This window comes from Nycticebus coucang, chromosome 9 (genome assembly GCF_027406575.1).
Source record: "Nycticebus coucang isolate mNycCou1 chromosome 9, mNycCou1.pri, whole genome shotgun sequence".
NCBI classification, from domain to species: Eukaryota; Metazoa; Chordata; class Mammalia; order Primates; family Lorisidae; genus Nycticebus; species Nycticebus coucang.
In genome coordinates this window covers 124258888-124273055 of record NC_069788.1, presented here as the reverse complement: position 1 = coordinate 124273055, position 14168 = coordinate 124258888, and the positions used below count along the sequence as shown (strand labels likewise).

The following is a 14168-nucleotide window of genomic DNA, read 5'->3' as shown; positions in this document are numbered from 1 at the left end:
CGTGAGGGTCAGGAGGGCAGCATGTGAGGATCAGGAGGGCAGCACGTGAGGGTCAGGAGGGCAGCACGTGAGGGTCAGGAGGGCAGCATGTGAGGGTCAGGAGGGCAGCATGTGCAGTCAGGAGGGCAGCATGTGAGGGCCAGGAGGGCAGCATGTGGGCCAGGAGGGCAGCATGCACGGGTCAGGAGGGCAGCATGTGAGGGTCAGGAGGGCAGCAGTGTGGGTCAGGAGGGCAGCATGTGAGGGCCAGGAGGGCAGCATGTGAGAGCCAGGAGGGCAGCACGTGCGGGTCAGGAGGACAGCATGTGAAGGTCAGGAGGGCAGCATGTGTGGGCCAGGATGGGCTCATGTGAGAGTCAGGAGGGAAGCATTTGCAGGTCAGGAGACCAGCATGTGGGGTCAGGAGGGCAGTATGTGCAGTCAGGAGGGCAGCATGTGTGGGCCAGGATTGGATCATGTGAGGGTCAGGAGGGAAGCATTTGCAGGTCAGGAGACCAGCATGTGGGGCTCAGGAGGGCAGCATGTGCCAGTCAGGAGGGTACCTTATGCGGGTCAGGAGGGCAGCCCATGTGGGCAGGAAGGGCAGCATGTGAGGGTCATGAGGGTAGCATGTCATGGTCCAAAGCGCAGTATGTGTGGTCAGGAGAGCAGCTTGTGCAGGTCAGGTGGGCACAATATGTGGGTCACGAGGGCAGCATGTGAGCATCTGGAGGGCAGCATGTGAGGGCCAGGAGGGCAGCATGTGCAGGTCAGGAGGGCAGCATGTGTAGGCCAGGAGGGTAGTATTTGAGGGCCAGGCCGGCAGCATGTGAGGGTCAAGAGAGCATCCTTAACTAGGTACTTCGCCCTGTGGAGCTTGACCTTGGCCTTCCGGCCTCCAGAACTGTGGGAAAATTGATGTCTTTTGTTTAAGTCCTGAGTTCATGGTTTTTTGTTGTGGTGGTCAGGGCAGACCAAGAGGATAGGCACCACCTGGTGAGCTTGCTGCACAGGTCCCTAGGCCCTCTTCCCAAGAAACAGTGATTCTACTGACCTGGAATAAATCCTGAGAATTAGCTTTTTTAAAACAAGCATTGTACCATCTTACATACATGAACCATACTTTGGGATACCCTGGACTAAAAAAAAAAAAAAAACAATTTCCTAAACTCCTGTTGGATTGTTGCAGCCCAGAATTGAATCCCTAATTCTACCCTCTCATAGGCACCAAATTATAATAGTTTGATCATGACCGCCCCCTCCTGGTAAAGTATTTTGGAGCATGCAACCTGCCAAACATATATACGTACTGATACATTAAATATGCCCAACTGTATATCACATACCAAATATTAGTAAAGTTTACTTTTTAAATAAAATAAATGTAGGAAAGAAGTTATGCTGTGTTCAGTCTAGATCCCAAAGGGTTGTCTTTGCCCTGTGAGTAGCATGTGAGGGTCAGGAGGGCAGCCTGTGGAGGTGTCTCATCGAATAACAGATGATACTCTCGCATTTCCTTGCCTTTACGTGACATTACCATCTGTAATCTGCACCCTTAGAAAATGCATATTTAGGGCCGGCACGGTGCTCATGCCTGTAATTCCAGCACTCTGGGAAGCAAAGGTGGGTGGATAGCCTGAGCTCAGGGACTCGAGACCAGCCTGAGTAAAAAGCAAGACTCCATCTCTACTGAAAAAAATGGAAAAACTGAGGCAAGAGACTTGCTTGAGCTCAAGAGTTTGAGGTTGCTGTGAGCTGTGATGCCACAGCACTTTATGGAGGGCAACAAAATGTGGCTCTGTCTCAAAAACAAAAGAAAAGAAAATGCCTATTTATGCCTTGTGATCTGGCTCATAAATCTCCTGTGCAGCTCTGTCCTCCTGTCCACCTGTCACAGGGGAGCTGTTCCCTCTGCTCCCTTTGCAGCACCTCTATACAGATGCCACCACTACTAACTTGTGGGTTTTCGGATAACCTTTCCACTCCTTATGCACATGGACTGGGCTTTACTTATATCTGTTACATCTGCGCCTTGTACATAGTTCCGGGCAGATGGTGTGAATCTTTCTTATGTTTGTAAAATGAACAGACCAAAGAATGAAAATCCAAACAATCCATACTGTCCACAAGCCATCGAGTCACCCTCATGAAAGGGGGAGAAATCACACACATAAAAGGATGCGGTGCAAAAACACTTCTAAAAACATACTGGATTTTAAGTCTGGGTTTACAAAAACATGCACAATTCACAGCCGAGCTGGGGAGAAAGCAAAGAGAACCGTCTAAGTGACCAGCAATACAGAGAGCAGACAAGAGGGATTTTTAAAAAAACCAATCTTTTTAAAATTGTTTAATTGTCCTAATAAAGGTCAGGATCCTCCTGCCAAAGTAACAATGGCTAGTTTGTGGGAGGTCTCAGTGCATCTGGGAGTCTTTGCGGAGCAGGGCAAAGAAGTGGGGGGTGAGGAACAAGAGCACTTTAAGAGCCTTACAAGTTGTTGTCTCTACCCGGGTCTGCACTACAGAAAATGAAAACATCACCTGGCCCAATCCAAGCCACACGAGCTGTGTGCCTAAAAGCATCACCCTTTGGAAACACAGACCTGGCTTGGGGTATAATAACAGGCGTCCTCCCTCTGAAAGTCAGAGCAGCCACACTGCTTAGCGATTTGTGTTGCCCGTACCTACCTGCTGGAGCGTCTCCTCCAGGTGAGCGCCAACCAGCTGCCCTGGCTGGAAGAATTCACCAAGCACTCGCAGGTACTGGGTCCAGGTCGAAGAAGCAAATATATTGTCACTTCCCTGTTCACACAAACTGTCCTTCTCAGCAGGGACTTGAAAGAAAGTAAATCATACATAACAGTGTATCTTTTCAGACCCACTTAAAAAGAACAACCCAATTATATATTGGAAAGTAAAATATTAAAGTCTGTTTATAAACCACTTTTCAAGGCGATTAGCGTTAGGCCTAGGCTATGATGGAAAACGCTAGTTAACTCCTGGCAAATTTCTGGGCTGCAAGCCCTCAACAAAATGGAGTAAGTCTGGTTCACTCCCAAGATAGATGGGAAAGTGCTCACTGACTTCTTGCTTGGCTAACTCCTGGGCCTGGGAAATGAACTGTCTCTCCCCAGATTAACCTTTAAAAAATGCCAGACGGAGAGAATACTGAGACAAAGATGTGTGGAGGAAAAGTACTGGAACTAAGATGTTTGGGAAAATATTAAAACAAAGAATGCCTGACGTATGGCTAACTAACCTCAAAATTCTGCTTCTGTACAATGCTGGCTTGCTACTCCACCCAGATGCACCTGGCCAGCCTGCGTGCCAACCAGGATGCAGACCAAGCCTTAAAAACCTGACTCCTTAAGCACTCGGGGCTGCTCTCAGAAACCCCATGCTGGGACACTGAGGCAGTCACCAGCTGGCTCTTCGATAAAAGGACTCTGCTGTAAATTTGGCTTGTTAGGCAGCGTGGTCTTTGTGGAACTCACTACACGACATTAGCAAGTAACATTAACGGGTAGAAAGGTTTCAATATTGTTTCCCCAAGAGTAGGGTTGCCAGATTTCACAAATAAAAACACAGAACACCAAATTAAACTTGAATTTCAGATAGACAGTGAGTAACCTTTCGGTATAACAATGTCCCAATCCTGCATGCTTCCTGCATTTTATCTGGCAACCCCGCCTCAGAGGGGAAAGTCTCTGCATAACCTTTGTGGGGACAATTTCTCTGTGTCTTTTAGAAATGCTTTTTCATTAGCTGAGAGGCACATGTTAATAAAAGTTTAAGTCTGAGAATTAAGATATCCGAGTTCTCGTCTAGATTACTCTCTTGTTCAGTCATTAATTTTTTCCCAAATATTCTTTGTATATCCAATTGCTACTATGTGCCATGTACTGGGTTAATTCCCAGACTTAAAACTTTTTTTAAAAGGTGCTGGAGAAAAGCACAGTCCCTGGCTTCTGGGAGTTTATGATGCCCTCATCCTCTCTGTGTCCCATTTTACCCTTCACAGAATGAAGTGGCCAATCACCTCAGGATTGTGTTTCACATAGTATGGTCTATGCTAATAGATGCTCCATCCATTAAAAGTTACTGTAAATCCTGTAAACATTTTAATGTGCTTGTGATCATTGGTATCTCTGGATGGTGACTCACTCCAGATCTGTCCCTTCAGGAAGCCAGTGCCTAAAACCCTTTACAAGTCTGGTATTTTGTGATTCTTTACTTGCCTTCTCTTCCTCCTCTGCCTAAAGTTTCCTTCATCCAAAAAGATCCAGGCCAAATATCCCCTCCTCTGGGAAGCCTTTCCTTCCATCCCCATCTCTATCACCAATGTCTGTACCCGCGCACCCTGCCGAGCAGGGCAGGTCCTTCTGGCTCACCTCTGCTTCCCAGCAATAAGTTATAAAATAAATCTACTTTTTAATGAGTAAGTTAATGAGTTAACAAATTAACAAAGTTACCCTGTTCCCTACCTTCCCCCAGCACTTTTTATGTTGTGATTTAACTATTTTCCAGATATTTACTTCCTATTTATACCAGAAATGTTTTGAGGACAGCAAAGCAGTGTTATCAATCTCCCAGCCCTAGTAAATTAGCAGTTTCCAGCACGCAATTTTCTCCTACAAACAAGAATAAATTGCCTTGATTACATCATGCTCCATGCCGGGCACTGCGGTGAATCATTTCATTTGACCTTCATGGCAATCCCACAGAAGGTGCTATAGTCACCCCACGGAGCAACCCGCTCTGCTCATGCTAGGAAATGCACACATCTCTCCCAGGCTCCTAGGCATCCCAGGTTTTGCATGAAAATTGGCTATAAGTATTTGCATAACTTAAGGAAGGTAGAACGGAGGCCAAGGCCACCTCTTGCCCCTTATAGAAGTTTCATTCTGGCAGAGAGGGTGTGAAAATGTGAGGCTTTTCTCCAACAGGAGCACTGTCCTCATCCAGCTCCCCAGCACTAAAGAAGAACTGGGTCAACGTGGCATTTCTGCCATGCGCTCCGGAGGCATTGGGCCCCTCCCCGCGGTGCTGGCTTGAGAGGTGCAGCAACCCTGGCGCAGAAGCATTGCTGCCCCAGCCCTCCCACAACTGTACAAAAGCACATATACCCCCCATTAGATCCCTTTCTGCTAACATGCCTGCAGGAATTTTATTTCTTATACTGAACCCTGGTTGAGATAGGAATTGCTGTCATTATACCCACTCTCTGGAAGAAAAAACTAAGGTACAAAGAGATTAATTTATCTATTAATCTATTAAGTGCCAATCTATTAAATGGTAGCGCTGAAGCCAAAACCATTTGTTATGCTCTCTACATGAGATCACGCACGGCAGAGTTACCAACAGAACTTAAGCAGAACAAACTGGCTTCATTGATTGGACAACTACTTAAAACTACCAAAAAAATGTAGAACTGGTCACATGAATTATGGCATATCCATGTGATGCAATATTATGCAGACATTAAAAATAATGTTGGGGCTCGGGGCCCATAGCTCAGTGAGTAAGGCACCAGCCACATACACAGGAGCTGGCAGGTTCGACCCTGGCCTGGGCCTGTCGAACAATAATTACAACTACAACCAAAAAATAGCTGGGTGTTGTGTCGGGCGCCTGTAGTCCCAACTACTCGGGAGGCTGAGGCAAGAGAATCGCTTAAGCCCAAGAGTTTGAGGTTGCTGTGAGCTGTGATGCCACACAGTGAGGGCGACACAGTGAGACTCTGTCTCAAAATAAATAAATAAATAACATTAATGTTGTACAAAACAAGAATAAAAGAATGTGATATGTATGTAGCTCTAATAAGTCTGAATGCCTGGATAGAATGAGCAATTTTCTAAGAAAATATTTATCAAAATTCAAAGAAGTGATAAAGGAAAAAAGTGCTCATCAACTTTAATAGCAATTATAAAATTTACAAATGAAAAAAAAAAGACACCTAACCTAGATGAATCATAGAGGAAGCCTTTTAAATTTTCAAAGTACTGATCATCCACCAGTTCCAGAGCAGAGAGAAAGAAGTAAACCTCCAGTTCTTTTCAGAAAATCTGAATACCACTGACTTCAAAACCTGGCAAAATCTGAGTAAGGGGAACACAGCAGCACAGGGAAGGAGAGACACATTACACGGGTTTTATTTCAAACCTACAAAATAATCCAATACTAAGAAATCTATCTATGAGTCCCCACATTAATAGGTCAAAGGAGAAAAAAACATGTGATCATATAAATTCATGCCTGAAAAGGAATTTAAGAAAATTTAAAACTCCTAATGAGGTGGGATGGTATGGATAGAGGCATTTGTGGTGATATTGAACATAGTTAGTATGAGAGGAAGAGTAAACACGTAAATATACAGATCTCAAAAAAGCCAGTGGTGAATTACCATAGAAATATTCCTATTAGAATCAGGAAGGAACATTGTCTGCCATCTCTGCTATTGTCTAGAAATAGTCTGGCGGTTAATGCAATTAAACTAAAGAACAAATGTGACTTTGAGCAGCTACAAAGCTCTCTACCGCTGAAGGCCAGTGCTCCAGTCAGCTGCTCCACAGACCCAGTGTGATGCCAGCCACCTCTTAGATGGTCAAGCCTCCCTCCAGATGCTCACCCTCTGTTCATACCTCCTGAGACCTTGGAATAAACAGTCACGAAATGAAGAATATTAACACTCACTCCTTCTCCACACTGTTAGTCTGAATAGTTTCACAGCCACATGTCCCAGCCGCAGTTTCTTCTTGCTTGCTGGGGATGCCGTGGCTACCCCAGACCCAACCTGCTCTTTGCAGTTGCTCCACACCCAGCTCCACCTCCTCTCGGGCACATCCCACAGTCCTGCCCTGGCCCTAGTGAGGACCAGTAGGTTAAGGTCTGCCTCTTCCCAGCAGCATGTTTTGTGGCTAGCAGCTTTCTAAAGCCAAAATACCTGATAGGAGTGACACTAGTGGAAGGAATTTCGACACTAGTGGAAGGAATTTTGGGCACTAGTGGGAGACACATGAGGTCCTTGAGCTGGTGGGGCCCTTGACCATGCTGTGGTGCCCACCACCATGTAAGTGTAAGGGCATTCTGCACCCGGCTGTGGCTTTTTGTTGTTTACTAATATGCCATCTAGTGTGTGTGCCCAAAATGGAAGTAACTTAGAATAAACAAAAATAAAAATCATCAAAATTAAAGTATTATGTAAGTCCTGAGCTTCCTAGAAAGTAAGGCAAAAACCAAAATGTCGTATGTACTATATGGAGTGTCCCAAAGGCAGTTGTACATAGGGAAAGTGGGAAATTGTAGCTAAATGTACCTTGATTTACAAAATATATGTTACAAAATTCTACAAAGTGGTGGCCAACACATAAAGAATATTTTGTAACTATTTTGTAAAATTTTGTCATGAATATTTTGTAAATAATGGTCCATTTAGCTACAATTTCCCATTTTCCCTGTGTACAACCATTGGGACACCCCTTCCTTCTCCCTGCTTGTGAGACTGCACTGTCAGCTTCTTATAAGAAACAAAGCTCTTCTTGGAATCACATTCCAGAAGACACACACACACATCCAGATATCTCCCTCAGAACAGTCCCATGCAAAGTTATTTGATAAAAATTCAGTGACAGAGCACAAAGACTGTGGCCATAATTAAACTGCAAGTAATAACTCTTTAGAGAGATGGGCACCGACGTAGCAGAAAGACAAAAGCAGGGTGAGATTAAAAAAACTGGCTAGCTCGGTCACAGCTGTGAAAGAGAATTAGTTTGTGCACAGAAAGCAGGACACACCTGAATGAAGGCTCTGTACAAGGTCTCCTTCCTGATTTTTATTCATCTGTGTAAATGTGTGGCTTGTTTTCAATTCTTCTGCGTTGCAGCTAGTGAGACGTGATGACCAAGTTCCAAGACAATATCACATCACCGGTGCCTCTGATTAGAAAGCAGCTTTCTGTTTTCAGGATGATGTGCTGTCATTTTTTTTTTTTTATTCATTACTGATGCCACATCAAGCTGTGAACTTCTGCAAGGCTGGATGTAATCCATGCAACCAATCTTCTTCAACAAACTAATCACCTCTCCCCTTTAGGAAGTGCATTATGCGGAGCGGTGGTGACAACCGCGACAAGTAACACTGTCTGCAAGACCCAATGGGCTTGATGTCATCCAAGTACAGCTAAGAAAACGTTAATTGTGTTTAATGATCTTTTCACCTAACATTCTCACTGAGACAGGTAGGGCCTGCCACAATCATTTTAAGACAGAAGTTGTCAAACATTTTGTTCTGAGAAACCCTTTACACTCTGGAAAGATTTCATAAAGAACCTAAAAGAGCTTTCATGTAAATGTACTGTAAGTGTTGATATTTGCCATTAGAAATTAAAACTGAAAAAATTTGATGTATTTGTTATACTTATTAAAAAATAAACCTATTGAACGAAGGGCGGAGCAAGATGGCAGCCGAGTAACAGCTTCCTTGCATCTGGGCACCGTGAGTCTGGGGAGATAGGACTCCAGGCATCTCTGGCTGGTGGGAACTGCCTATCATCACTCCTATGAGGATACAGGGAGTCAGCGAGAGACTTCTGGACCCCAAGAGGAGGACTAAAACAGTGGAAAACCGGCAAGTGGTCGCGTGTGTTCAACCCGTCTAAACCCGCCCACAACTGTAAGTTCAGTAGCAGCGAGACTGCAAACCAGAAAGGCCTTACCTGTGAACTCTTTTGATGTCCTTGGACTTGGCACTGAGTTGAACTGCCTTGGGGAAGGCCTGAGTGGGAGTGCGGAGAACTTTGGCCGTTGTCTAGGGCCCCAGTCTGAGCCGCTGAGCCAGACGGAGCTAATAGTGTTTGGCGGTGGGTCACACGGATCCATTGTCAGTGATCTGCCCCGGCAAGCTCCGCCCTCAGGGTCTCAGAGCTAGAAACGGGTGGGAGCTGGTAACCCAGCAACCAAGTAGCCTAAGGGTGGGGTCTGAGCCGCCTTGCAGCCCTAACCCTCAGGGGCAGAGTGAGACCGGTTTTGGCACATTGAGTAAGTGGATAGCCACTTCAGCAGCGATTCCAGCGAGAAAGCTGGGAAAGCTTCTGCTCAGCAAGTTTACAAGTTCAAAGTGCCTTTTAAGTGGGCTGAAGAGAGATTTAGGGTGTCTACCTGCTGGGGTCTGAGAAATCAGCAGCCTCCAGTCGTATTGGAACTGTGACTAACATCCCATACCCCAAAAGACCACGTGTTGCCCAGACAATGTTCAACAACATATACAAACTGCTTTGTTTTTGGTTGTGTATTTTTTTTTCTTTTTTTTTTGTTTGGTTGGGTTTTTTTGTTTGTTTATTTTGACGTTGTTGATGTTCTTTTGTTTCTTAATTTCAATCTTTTCCATACAGATCCCTTTTTCTTTCTCAATTTTTCTAGTTTAATTATAATTTCCCATTGCTGCCTTTTTTAATAACTACAACTTCATTTTTGCTAGTGTTTCTACCGCTATCACTTGGTTTTTCACCCAATTTTATCGCCATAAAGTTTTCTGTTTGCTTGTTTTGGTTTGAGTTATAGCATTTTTGTCTTTCCTCTCTACTTGGTGGAGGTGGGGTACTGTGTCTGACCAGGTTAGCAAAGAGCTGCTGACCTCAAGGGAACCACCCAACTGGGCACCCAACCCCCAGAAGGTGGGGTTTTTTAAGGTTGTGTCAAAGTACCCTACTGTACACCTATATTGCCCTGTCTCCCTCTTTCTGTGCCTCTCTTCTTTTTGTCAATATTCCTTATCCCTACCCCCTCTCCTTTCTCTATCTTTCTTTTTTTTCTTATCACTCGGTCCTCCTTTCTTTCATCCCTTTTTTGCTCTTCAACCTTCTCACCTTTCTGGTCCTGTAACCCTTAGTCCACAGGCACGAGAACTTAAAGAGCAAGAGGAACTGAAAGGAAAATTAGGGCAAGGAAACAGATAAAAGAAATCACTCATGAGGAAGAATCAGCAGAAAACTCCAGGCAACATGAAGAACCAGTCCAGAACAACCCCGCCAAGGGACCATGAGGTAGCTACTGCAGAGGATTCCACCTATACAGAAATGTTAGGAATGACAGAAAGGGAATTTAGAATACACATGTTGAAAACAATGAAAGAAATGATGGAAAAAATGAAGGAAACTGCTAATAAAGTGGAAAATAACCAAAAGGAAATCCAAAAACAGAATCAAATCAGAGATGAACGATATGAAGAATATAAAAAGGATATAGCAGAGCTGAAGGAAATGAAGCAGTCAATCAGGGAACTTAAAGATGCAATGGAAAGTATCAGCAACAGGTTAGACCATGCAGAAGAAAGAATTTCAGAGGTAGAAGACAAAGTTCTTGAGATAACTCAGATAGTAAAAGAGGCAGAAAAGAAGAGAGAGAAAGCAGAACGTTCACTGTCAGAATTATGGGACTTTATGAAACGTTCCAACATACGAGTTATAGGAATTCCAGAAGGGGAAGAAGAATGCCCCAGAGGAATGGAAGCCATACTAGAGAATATTATAAAAGAAAATTTCCCAAACATCACCAAAGATTCTGACACACTGCTTTCAGAGGGATATCGGACCCCAGGTCGCCTCAACTCTAACCGAGCTTCTCCAAGACACATTGTGATGAACCTGTCCAAAGTCAAGACAAAAGAAAAGATTCTGCAAGCTGCCAGGAGTAAGCGCCAGTTGACCTACAGGGGCAAATCCATCAGAGTGACCTCAGACTTCTCTAATGAAACTTTCCAAGCAAGAAGACAATGGTCATCTACCTTTAATCTACTTAAACAGAACAATTTTCAGCCCAGAATTCTGTACCCTGCTAAGCTAAGCTTCAAAATTGATGGAGAAATCAAATCATTTACGGATATACAAACATTGAGGAAATTCACCACAACAAGACCAGCTCTACAGGGAATACTTCAACCTGTTCTGCACACTGACCACCACAATGGATCAGCAGCAAAGTAAGAACTCAGAAATCAAAGGACAGAACCTAACCTCCACACTGATGCAAAAGATAAAACTAAGCAATGGACTCTCACCAAATAAGATGAATAGAATACTACCACACTTATCAATTATCTCCATAAATGTTAATGGCTTGAATTCCCCACTGAAGAGACATAGATTGGCTGACTGGATTAAAAAACACAAGCCATCCATTTGCTGTCTGCAAGAAACACACCTGGCTTCAAAAGACAAATTAAAGCTCCGAGTCAAGGGTTGGAAGACAATTTTTCAGGCAAATGGAATTCAGAAGAAAAGAGGAGTTGCAATCTTATTTTCAGATACATGTGGATTTAAAGCAACTAAAGTCAAAAAAGACAAAGATGGTCACTTTATATTGGTCAAGGGAAAACTACAACAAGAAGACATTTCAATTCTAAATATCTATGCACCAAATTTAAATGCTCCCAGATTCTTGAAGCAGACCTTACTCAGTCTGAGCAATATGATATCTGATAATACCATCATAACAGGGGACTTTAACACACCTCTTACAGAGCTGGACAGATCCTCTAAACAGAAATTAAACAAAGATATAAGAGATTTAAATGAGACCCTAGAACAATTATGCTTGATAGACGCATATAGAACACTCCACCCCAAAGATAAAGAATATACATTCTTCTCATCACCCCATGGAACATTCTCCAAAATTGATCATATCCTGGGACACAAAACAAATATCAACAGAATCAAAAGAATTGAAATTTTACCTTGTATCTTTTCAGACCATAAGGCACTAAAGGTGGAACTCAACTCTAACAAAAATGCTCGACCCCATCCAAAGGCATGGAAATTAAACAATCTTCTGTTGAATAACAGATGGGTGCAGGAAGAAATCAAACAGGAAATCACTAACTTCCTTAAGCATAACAACAATGAAGACACAAGCTACCAAAACCTGTGGGATACTGCAAAAGCAGTTTTGAGAGGAAAATTCATCGCTTTAGATGCCTACATTCGAAAAACAGACAGAGAGCACATCAACAATCTCACAAGAGACCTTATGGAATTGGAAAAAGAAGAACAATCTAAGCCTAAACTCAGTAGAAGAAAAGAAATCTCCAAAATCAAATCAGAGATCAATGAAATTGAAAACAAAAGAATCATTCAGAAAATTAATGAAAAAAGGTGTTGGTTTTTTGAAAAAATAAATAAAATAGATAAACCATTGGCCAGACTAACTAGAAATAGAAAAGTAAAATCTCTAGTAACCTCAATCAGAAATGATAAAGGGGAAATAACAACTGATCCCACAGAGATACAAGAGATCATCTCTGAATACTACCAGAAACTGTATGCCCAGAAATTTGACAATGTGAAGGAAATGGATCAATATTTGGAATCACACCCTCTCCCTAGACTTGGCCAGGAAGAAATAGACCTCCTGAACAGACCAATTTCAAGCACTGAGATCAAAGAAACAATAAAAAAGCTTCCAACTAAAAAATGCCCTGGTCCAGATGGCTTCACACCAGAATTCTATCAAACCTTCAAGGAAGAGCTTATTCCTGTACTGCAGAAATTATTCCAAAAAATTGAGGAAGAAGGAATCTTCCCCAACACATTCTATGAAGCAAACATCACCCTGATACCAAAACCAGGAAAAGACCCAAACAAAAAGGAGAATTTCAGACCAATCTCACTCATGAATATAGATGGAAAAATTCTCAACAAAATCCTAGCCAATAGATTACAGCTTATCATCAAAAAAGTCATTCATCATGATCAAGCAGGCTTCATCCCAGGGATGCAAGGCTGGTTCAACATACGCAAGTCCATAAACGTTATCCACCATATTAACAGAGGCAAAAATAAAGATCACATGATCCTCTCAATAGATGCAGAAAAAGCATTTGATAAAATCCAGCATCCTTTTCTAATTAGAACACTGAAGAGTATAGGCATAGGTGGCACATTTCTAAAACTGATTGAAGCTATCTATGACAAACCCACAGCCAATATTTTACTGAATGGAGTAAAACTGAAAGCTTTTCCTCTTAGAACTGGAACCAGACAAGGTTGTCCTCTGTCACCTTTACTATTCAACATAGTGCTGGAAGTTCTAGCCAATACAATTAGGCAAGACAAGGAAATAAAGGGAATCCAAATGGGAGCAGAGGAGGTCAAACTCTCCCTCTTTGCTGACGACATGATCTTATACTTAGAGAACCCCAAAGACTCAACCACAAGACTCCTAGAAGTCATCAAAAAATACAGTAATGTTTCAGGATATAAAATCAATGTCCACAAGTCAGTAGCCTTTGTATACACCAATAACAGTCAAGAGGAGAAGCTAATTAAGGACACAACTCCCGTCACCATAGTTTCAAAGAAAATGAAATACCTAGGAATATACCTAACGAAGGAGGTGAAGGAACTTTATAAAGAAAACTATGAACTCCTCAGAAAGGAAATAGCAGAGGATATTAACAAATGGAAGAACATACCATGCTCATGGCTTGGAAGAATCAACATTGTTAAAATGTCTATACTTCCCAAAGCAATCTACCTATTCAATGCCATTCCTATCAAAGTACCTACATCGTACTTTCAAGATTTGGAAAAAATGATTCTGCGTTTTGTATGGAACCGAAAAAAACCCCGTATAGCTAAGGCAGTTCTTAGTAACAAAAATAAAGCTGGGGGCATCAGCATACCAGATTTTAGTCTGTACTACAAAGCCATAGTGCTCAAGACAGCATGGTACTGGCACAAAAACAGAGACATAGACACTTGGAATCGAATTGAACACCAAGAAATGAAACTAACATCTTACAACCACCTAATCTTCGATAAACCAAACAAGAACAATCCTTGGGGGAAAGACTCCCTATTCAATAAATGGTGTTGGGAGAACTGGATGTCTGCGTGTAAAAGACTGAAACTGGACCCACACCTTTCCCCACTCACAAAAATTGATTCAAGATGGATAAAGGACTTAAATTTAAGGCACGAAACAATAAAAATCCTCAAAGAAAGCATAGGAAAAACACTGGAAGATATTGGCCTGGGGGAAGACTTCATGAAGAAGACTGCCATGGCAATTGCAACAACAACAAAAATAAACAAATGGGACTTCATTAAACTGAAAAGCTTCTGTACAGCTAAGGTGACGATAACCAAAGCAAAAAGACAACCCACACAATGGGAAAGGATATTTGCATATTTT

At 42.7% G+C, this 14168-nt stretch overlaps 1 pseudogene across 1 annotated transcript in view; it reads left to right on the top strand.

Annotated features, from left to right (window-relative positions):
- The first annotated feature begins 391 nt into the window (after positions 1–391).
- Positions 392–14168, top strand: part of LOC128594799 (transforming protein RhoA-like) — a 35432-nt pseudogene continuing 21655 nt past the window's right edge. The window contains exon 1 of the transcript XR_008382624.1: positions 392–629. The product of XR_008382624.1 is annotated as a transforming protein RhoA-like (transcript). The remainder of the gene's footprint in view (positions 630–14168) is intronic.